The sequence below is a fragment of the Lactuca virosa genome, chromosome 9 (genome assembly GCF_052849685.1).
Source record: "Lactuca virosa cultivar CGN04683 chromosome 9, Lactuca_virosa_CGN04683_v6, whole genome shotgun sequence".
Lineage (NCBI taxonomy): Eukaryota > Viridiplantae > Streptophyta > Magnoliopsida > Asterales > Asteraceae > Lactuca > Lactuca virosa.
Genome location: NC_136434.1, coordinates 99,420,432 through 99,430,141, shown reverse-complemented (window position 1 = coordinate 99,430,141; position 9,710 = coordinate 99,420,432).

The following is a 9,710-nucleotide window of genomic DNA, read 5'->3' as shown; positions in this document are numbered from 1 at the left end:
CCATGGCAGGCCCTGAGTCAGCCAAGTGGAAAGAGGCAATGGACAGCGAGATACAGTCCATGTATGACAATCAAGTTTGGAACTTGGTTGAGAATGTACCAGGTCGTAAGACTATAGGGTGCAAATGGATCTTCAAGAAGAAGACCGACATGGATGGTAATGTACACACTTATAAGGCACGACTGGTTGCAAAGGGTTTCTCACAAACTCCGGGAGTTGATTATGATGAGACCTTTTCTCCACTGGCCAAGATTAAGTCTATTAGGGTTCTGTTAGCCATAGCTGCATTTCATGACTATGAAATATGGCAAATGGATGTCAAAACCGCTTTCCTTAATGGAAAGTTGGCTGAGGATGTTTACATGAGTCAGCCAGAGGGTTTTGTTAATACAGAGTACCCTAATAAAGTGTGTAAGCTTGGGAAATCCATTTATGGGTTAAAGCAAGCACCTCGCAGATGGAATCTTTGCTTTGATGAGAAAGTCAAAGAATTTGGCTTTTCTAGGAGTGAAGATGAATCTTGTGTATATGCAAGGCTAGTGGGAGCATAGTTAGCTTTTTGGTATTGTATGTGGATGACATACTACTCATAGGAAATGACATCCCAACTCTGCAGGAAGTTAAGTCCTGGCTTGGGAAGTGTTTCTCTATGAAGGACCTAGGAGAAGCTGCCTATATTCTAGGGATAAGGATCTTGAGAGACCGGAGTAAAAGACTAATTGGACTTAGTCAGAGTACCTACTTGGATAAGGTGCTGAAGAGATTCGGCATGCAGGACTCCAAGAAAGGAGAGTTACCCATCCAGAGTAATGCCAGATTGAGTAAGACACAAAGCCCTAGTACTGAGGCTGAGATAGCAGAAATGAGTCGAATACCTTATGCTTCGGCTGTAGGATCGATCATGTATGCTATGACGTGTACTCGACCTGATGTAGCCTTTTCTTTGAGCATGGTTAGCAGGTATCAGGGGAACCCTGGCAAGGCATACTGGACTGCGGTAAAGAATATCCTCAAGTACCTACGGAGGACTAAGGACTGGGTCCTTACCCTTGGTGGGAGTGAAGACTTGAGAGTTGTAGGGTATAGTGATGCTAGCTTTCAGGCTGATAGGGATAATTTCCGCTCTCAGTCAGGCTGGGTCTTTACCTTAAATGGAGGAGCAATTTCTTGGAAGAGTTCCAAGCAAGAGACAATTGCTTATTCAACTTGCGAATCAGAGTATATAGCAGCTAGCGAGGCAGCAAACGAGGCGATATGGCTGAAGAACTTCATTGGAGACCTTGGAGTTGTACCAGCTATTAAAGAGCCAATGGAAATTTTCTGTGATTGTGAAAGTGCATTTGCCTTAGCCAAGGAACCAAGGGATCACGGGAGATCCAGACACATCGACAGAAAATACCATTTCATCAGACATCGAATAGAAGAAGGACTCCTCGTGGCAAAGAGGGTATCATCAGATGAGAATCCAGCAGATCCCCTCATGAAAGGACTGACTCGGGTTAAGCATCTCCAGCATGCTCGGAGCATAGGGCTGAAGGATGATATTAGATTTAGTAGTTAGATAACCTTGAAATTTGTAAAGTGTAATTGACATTAGATGATGAATAAAAGGTGTTTTATTTATGAGTAAAGTGTTGCTATCTCTTGTCGATCGTTTACTATATTTCTTTTGCATGTTTTGACTTCCAGAATAATTATGTTTGGTATATCATATTATTCGAACCTCCACAGTCGGTCATATGTCGGAAGTAGGTATGAATCAAGACTGTCATGATTGGTTGCAGAGGTCTAAGTTGTTGGACATGGCTACAACACTCATGAGTGCTCATAAGTTCTGAGCATTGGACTCAACCCACGCTCACCGGAATCACTTCATGGAATTTATCTCGAGTGATCGTGAGACGGTAATATCATATAAGTCTTCAAACCTAGATATATGATTTGTTACTTATGAGTTGGTTATGCATTGATTGTACGAAAACGCATTGGTAACTCGATGTTATAAAACGTGCTCTTGTGTATAATTCAATGAGTAGTAGAACAAACATATGAGTCGAAGTTTATCTGTTCCTTCTTGGATTAGAAGCTGATATCTGGGCCCCTCGATGATTTTGTTTTGACCTATGTACCGGGCCCGGTCAGAACTAAGTTGATGTGTTCAATTGAGTTCTATGTCAAACAAATCGGAAATCGGGAAACAAACTGCTGGACACAAAGTAAGACACTGTTCCATGTATTTGTCCGGCTGATATCTAGAACAGAGGATTATATGATCACTTATCTTAAATGGCGTATCATCATCTTCTCAGTTCCGAGAGACCTTGAAAGAGCTACGATTGCCGATCGGTTCCTGAAGTATTACAGTTATAGTTATTAGACTTATCCAAGTGGGAGACTGTTGGATAAGGTGTCTAAGTCCATAACTATTTCTGGTATGTACTTGACCCAACCCGACATGGTCCATTTGGGTTGCATGGCACCATGCAATTGGATAAACTAAAATGAGAGAAATAACACTTATGGTTTATTAATATATTATAAGTTCTAATATATTAATAATATTATTTAATTAGTTTGATCAAGAATTAATTTAGAATTAATTAAGTGATCAAAAGATAACTAATTAAATATATGGGTAGATTATGTAAATCTTCCATATCTTATATAGTGGGCTAAGAGGCTCCATGGATTATCAAGTTGGGTTCCACCCATAGGATGCTCCATGGGAGTTACAAACCCATGGGTCATGGAAATGAAGATTCATGACACATTAGGGTTTACATGGTGTAACCCTAGATGTGTCAACACTATATAAGAAACCCATTCTCCACCAAAATAGGCTACACATAAGAAACAAGAGGGCTAGAGCCGATTTTGCAAGTGTAAGATTCTCTTAAAGTTTACTCCTTTTCATTTGGTGTTGTGTGAAGCATTTGAGGCATCACACTTGGGGTGCTAGGCTCACAAGGTTTCAAGGATCATAATCAACAAGAAGGTAAGTTATTCTATCTTTCATTCAAGTTAAAAATGTTCCCCATGTATGCTAGATAGGAATATAACCTTGGAATTCAACTTTGCATGATTATTAGACAAACATAGATCCAAGGTTATTAGGGTTGCATGTACACTTAGGAAGTGTTAGAATGCTCAAAACCCCATCATTATGGTTCATGAAATTGGTGCTAGTGGCTAGTGTGGATACACTAAAGAGGGCAATAACCAATTTCATAAGTGTGAGCCAAGTATCCATATTCTCTAAAGGTTTTCCAAGGTGTTTTGGTGATTTGTGATTCCACTTGAGGCTTCCACACTATTGGGGCTATGCTATTAAAGCTTGAAGACATCAAGCTACATCATAAGGTATGTCATCTAACTAGAACTTTGTAGTATAGGTGCTTCATAATATGCTAGTTAGGATGAAACCTTGGAATATTTAATATTTGCATGTATAATAGAGAAAACATAGATCCAAGGTTTATAGGGTTGCATGTACACCATAGGAGTGTTAGAATACTCAAAACCCATCACAGTAGGGCTGACTGGGGTATTGACTGTCCCAATTCGTTGCCTTTCAGTAGATCCTTGGGTTGAACAGCTTCCTTTGAACTTTCGCTTCAGGATGTTAGGTTGGGGATCAAGGGTGTCCTTTCCAGTAGGCACTTGTTGCTGAGGTTTGGTAACGCCAGGGTTTGGACTGCCATTAACACTACCACCCGCATTGGTGTTGTTAGCGTTAAGGACAGCTAGGGCGGCTGCTACGGCTGCTGTGACAGTAGCTTGGAACATAGCTGAATCCATCTGAAGGATTGGTGTCTTACCAGTGGGTTGGTTATGTTTCTTTGGAGGCATGATCTGTTACATGTCAAGAAAAGAAATTTGTGAGCAACAATGGTTGCCCCTGGATATAACCTAATTGTTTATCTATGCAATGGTTGCCCCTGGATATAACCTAATTGTCAAAAGTATACCGCTCTACGGTATACTTTTGACAATGATAATCTTTAACTGAAATATGCTAATTGTCACCATTGTTGATATCAAGATTACACAGAGTTTGGAAAATTTGACCTGGGAGTAGGTCCGCTACATACCAACAGAGGAACAATTTGACAACCTAAAGAACTAGTGAATCGGTACTTGCAAGACAAGGATGTCTACAGAGAAAGGAACTACTTAGAACATAAATAGGAAAGCTATTCTTTAAACCAAGAGGAAGGACAAGTAGAATATTTTCTACGGGTGACGGGCACTCTTCGGGCGGAACCTTAAGTTAGTCAGTTGGCGCTCCATGTCAAGCAGGCGACTCTCATATACTGATTGGCGTGCTCGGAGCTCTACGACCTTAGCTCGAGTTGCAACCAGTTCTCGCTGCTGGGCTTCGTGGTCTCTCAAAATCCTCTCATGAGCAACCTCGAGACTGCGAATACGATTCGTGTTGGCATCCAAGTCTGCCTCGAGTTCCACAGTCCGGTGAATGGCCGCTACGTTCATTTCGACATTGCGGGCCACTCGGCGGACTATGATTGGAAGGGCTCTATCTGCGTATCCTCCTCCATCCACATTGTAGAGGCGACGATCCCCATTATACGGGCGGGGTTGGCCTTGTTCGTGACTCCACCTATCCAGGCTTCCGACCCACATAGGTGTTGGGCCTTCGGGTACAAGCTGAGGGTTGGGATTTGGTATTGGGGCCACTGGGGGTAAGTTCTCAACTTCTGGTTCCGAATCAGTCTCTTCCGGAAATGGTTCAGCAATGTCATCGCCAAGAGGGATTTCATGGTTTCCTTCTGGCTCTGGTTCGATCCATCCATCATCTCCTTGGTTAGGAAAGTAAGGGTCGCCAGGAAGATGGAATCCAGCCATGCTATCTACGCGAGGTGAGGGTAAAGGAATAGTTAATAGGCATCGGATCTATTAATACTTCCAATGTATTATAGCTACATAATTGGTTCTTGAAGAATTGATTCTTGGGTAAATTTCAGGTTTGGTTGTTATGGCATCTTAAAATACTCCTATAGTATTTTAATCCCTATGTTAAGCTCTAGAACTCATTCTGGTATCTAGGTAAGTTTCAGGCTTGCTGCAACACCACAGTCACTCCCAAACACATGTTGGTCATGTCTCGACTGAATATAGTTGATCACGCTATATTCACCCTAGACATGATTACATAACTGCCTAAGTTTAACCGCGATGTCCAACATCAAAATACTTTTAATTTGTTCTACTTACGACACAGATTCTGATACTCAGGTATGCTTATATACTTTTATAAAAATACTTGTATTTTTGAAAGTATAGTTTTAGTTTAGAGCACTTAGGCCCCTTAATATTTATAGTTGTATACCATGCAAGGTTCGGTATACGTAGTTCGCTATAAACAAGGGCTCTGATACCAATCTGTCACACCCCCAAACCGGAACGGCGGAAACATTCGGGGGTGGAGGACGTCATGCGTAGTATCACAACAATTGTATCATAGCAAGCATAGTAAACACAACCCGACATTGAATACATATATGAAAAAGGTTTACATTGTTTAATACATAGCTTTATTCATATCAAAAGCAAAATAGAAAGACGTGACACTAACGCTCCGACTTCTGCAAAACTCTTGGGAGTACCTGTCTACTACTTTCCTGAGAATACAAGCAGTTTTGAAGAATATCAGCATAAAGCTGGTGAGTTCATAAGCATTTAGTTTTGGTGGAAAAATGTTCTTTAATCCTTTTTGGAAAACGTTCCTCAAGAAAATCCTATATTTTCTTATAAAAAGCGTGTTTGAAAACCCATTCCTTCCATGACTTCCATATTCGTACAAGATATGTACAATCCAAGGAGTCGTAGAAGGAATATGAATATCCATTGATTACATGTTGAACAATCTGATTTTGAATAGTCGGGTTATCCCGGGAAAATCCTATATTCTCCCTTAAGGTTGATGATTGATTATCCATTCTAAACCGAGGTGTGCAAGTATCTACCATACTCGAAAAGCAGTTTTCTTTTAAAAACCCTGGTTACGCCCAGAGAGGTATATTAGCCTTATTACATAAATAAAACTAAATAAAAGAAAACCGTGGTGAACTAAATCCTGAAGGTATTATTAGTAATACCCTCTAGTAATCTATCGATTATTACTTTGAGGTTAGTTCATTTGATTCATTATTACAAAAGTAAATCTCTGCTATCTAGGTTGTGAGTTTTATAACCATACATAAACTTGATACGGCACGTATGTGGGCCAGTATCCTTTATGACTTTGTCACCCGTAGACCTGCCGGTCCCACTGTAGCTAGCAGCGAGGTGCGGAATAGTCAGTCTCGTATAGATCTATACACAATAGTCACGCTCTCCCTCCAAGAGATTCTATTTACAAGGGTTAGTCCTACACTCTCGAATCCGGTGGAGTGTTACCAAGGACGTGTCTCCAACTTAAAATAACAAATTTACAAGTAATAATACCGAAAATCCTGTTTATGATTTGTATAAATCCTTTACAAAATATAACATTTTATGACAAGATTTACAAGTTCCTTGCTTTAGTTTTGAAAACTGTTTCTATGGGTTGATTTCTTAACCGTTTGGTAAAATGGTTTTCTGTGTTAAAAGCATGCTGAACATATAATTATTTTATGCAAATGAGATAACTTTGAGCACAAGTTTCATTGTACTTTTGCTTGTATTCTCCCCCTAAAAACATGAAAACTCAGAAAAGCGTAGGGGTATGAACTCACTGTTTAACGTAGGATCTGGGGGTATGATCGGTTACGAATGTTGAGTGCCAACCGGTGTTTCGTACGCAAGTGGATCCTATTAACATGTGATAACACATATACGTATTAGAATTAGAGTGTTTCGTGACTAAACATGACGGGAAACCACCCTAAGGACTTGGAAATGCTTGTCGGGACCCTATATGACCAAACAAGGGAGGTGTACGGCCAAAATAGTGTGTGTGCGGCCAGGATGTGCGGTTAGCATGTGTGTACGGTTGCACACAGGAGTGTGCGGCCCTACAGAGCGTGTGTGCGGCCGTACACAGGAGTGTGCGACCGTACAGTCCTCATTTGTGCCCGAAATGTCGATTTTTAGGTGTTCTAGTGCTAATTCCAAGTCCTACGAGTGAATGAAGGCCAAAACTCTTCACTTTGGAGAGCTATGAGGTGTGTATGGCCACCTTATGAAGGTGTGCGGCCGTACACCTTCAAAGGATGAAGAACACGAAGAACACTATGAGTTTTAGGCTTAGATTCAAGTGTCTTACCAATAGAACAAGCTGAATAATGAAGTAGTTCACGTTTTTGAGGCCTTTAGAGTGTTCTTGGATGAAGTTTTTAGAGAGAGAAAGTAGTGGGAGAAAGTAGAGTGCAGCCAAAGGAAAGGAATGAGTGAAGGGGTCTCCTCCTTTATATAGAGGAGAGTGTACGGTTGGAGCGTAGGTGTGCGGCCGCACACCCATGTGTACGGCCGTACACACCTCCCAGAGGGTGTATGGCCCGGTTTAGCCTCTATACGACTTGTTGGCTCATTCCTACTCTCGTTCCCAGTTGTACTTAAGCTTAGAACACTTAAACGAACCCTTAGACAGTGCCAGAAGTCAACAAAACATGTTTAACTTTGATCGAATTGACTAAGTGTGCAAGATAAAAGTTCCGGGTTGTCACATTTGCAGGGCCTAAGAAGAAATAGGGATGTGGAGCATGAAAAGATAAATTTGATCATGGGGAATAGAAGATCGTCGCCTGTCACCAAGATCGGAGTTTACTCTTTAATGCTCAGTAATGGATTAGGATTAGATTTAAATAATTGTTGCTATTCGCCAGATACGGCAAGAAACATCATTTCTTATCTTAATGGTGTTTTCTATTTTGAAGCATTGTCTTGTAATGGAATATATGAAACTGTGATGGTTGTAGACAATTTAGGAAATGATGTGTTGTGTATTGATTCTTCCAATGTTTTGGATAAAGCATGTTTGTGGCATTATCGTCTTGGACATGTCAACAAGAAACGCATAGCCCAAATCCAAAAGAATGGAGTGTTGGAGTCATTCGACCTTAGGGACGATGATGTGTGCGAGTCTTGTTTACTTGGAAAGATGACCAAGTCACCCTTCACTGGCACTTGTGCGAGGGGTGAGGTTTTATTGGATCTCATACATACAGATGTATGTGGACCCTTTAGATCCACTACAAGGGATGCGTGCCGCTTCTACGTGACTTTTACCGACGATTATAGCAGATATGGCTATATCTACTTAATCAGGCATAAGTCAGAAACCTTTGAAAAGTTCAAAGAGTTCAAGCATGAAGTGGAGAATCAGTTGGGCAGGAAAATCAAGATGTTTCGATCTGATTGAGGTGGAGAGTACCTAAGTCTTGAATTCCACGACAACCTCAAGGAATTCGGAATCGTTTCGCAATTACCGCCACCTCGGACACCACAGCTGAATGGTGTGGCTGAGAGGCGTAATCGAACCTTGCTAGACATGTTTCGTTCCATGATGAGTCGTGCTTCACTACCTATCTCATTTTGGGGGTATGCCTTAGGGACTGCCGCACATATCCTTAACTTAGTCCCTACGAAGAAGGTTGCCAAAACACCTCACGAGATATGGACATGGAAAGCTCCCTCGTTGGCACACATCAAGGTTTGGGGTTGCGAGGCTTTCGTAAGACGAGAGACTCACGACAAGCTCGAACCTCGTAGTGAACGACGTATTTTCATCGGCTACCCGCAGAAGTTCTTTGGATATCTCTTCTATAGACCGAGTGATAATCTTGTCTTCGTTGCGAGGATAGGGGTTTTACGAGAGAGAGAACTCATAAGCCAAGGGGACAGTGGGAGGCAAATCGATCTTGAAGAGCTTCAAAAATCGAACGATGAAGGAACCTCTAACACTGGCACTCAACCCGAGGAGGAAACTCTGATTGAACTGATTGACGAATCCTTACCTCTTAGACGTTCCAGTAGAGTTAGTGTTCCGCCTGTGTTATATGGTTTTCATATAACAAGTGAAGGTGATAAGTTTATTAGTGATAGTACACTAGTAAATTTGGATGAACCTAACAGCTACAAGGAAGCCATGGCAGGCCTGAAGTCTGCGAAATGGAAAGAGGTTATGGACAGAGAGATTAAGTCCATGTATGACAACCAAGTTTGGAATTTGATTGACAATGTGTCAGGTTGTAAGACGGTCGGGTGCAAGTGGATCTTCAAGAAGAAGACTGGCATGGATGGAAATGTGCACACTTATAAGGCGCGGTTGGTTGCCAAGGGTTTCACTCAAACTCCAGGAGTTGACTATGATGAGACCTTCTCACCAGTTGCGAAGATAAAGTCTATCAGGGTAATGCTAGCCATTGCTGCATTTCATGACTTTGATATATAGCAGATGGATGTCAAAACCGCTTTCCTTAACGGAAAGTTGGCTGAGGATGTTTACATGGTTCAGCCAGAGGGTTTTGTCAATGCGAAACATCCTAATAGAGTGTGTAACCTTGAGAAGTCCATTTATGGACTAAAACAAGCATCTCGCAGATGGAATCTTTGTTTCGATGAGAAAGTCAAAGAGATTGGTTTTCTGCGAAACGGGGATGAATCATGTGTATATGTCAAAGCTAGTGGGACTATAGTAAGCTTCCTCGTATTGTATGTCGATGACATACTACTCATAGGAAACGACATCCCAACCCTGAAGGAAGTTA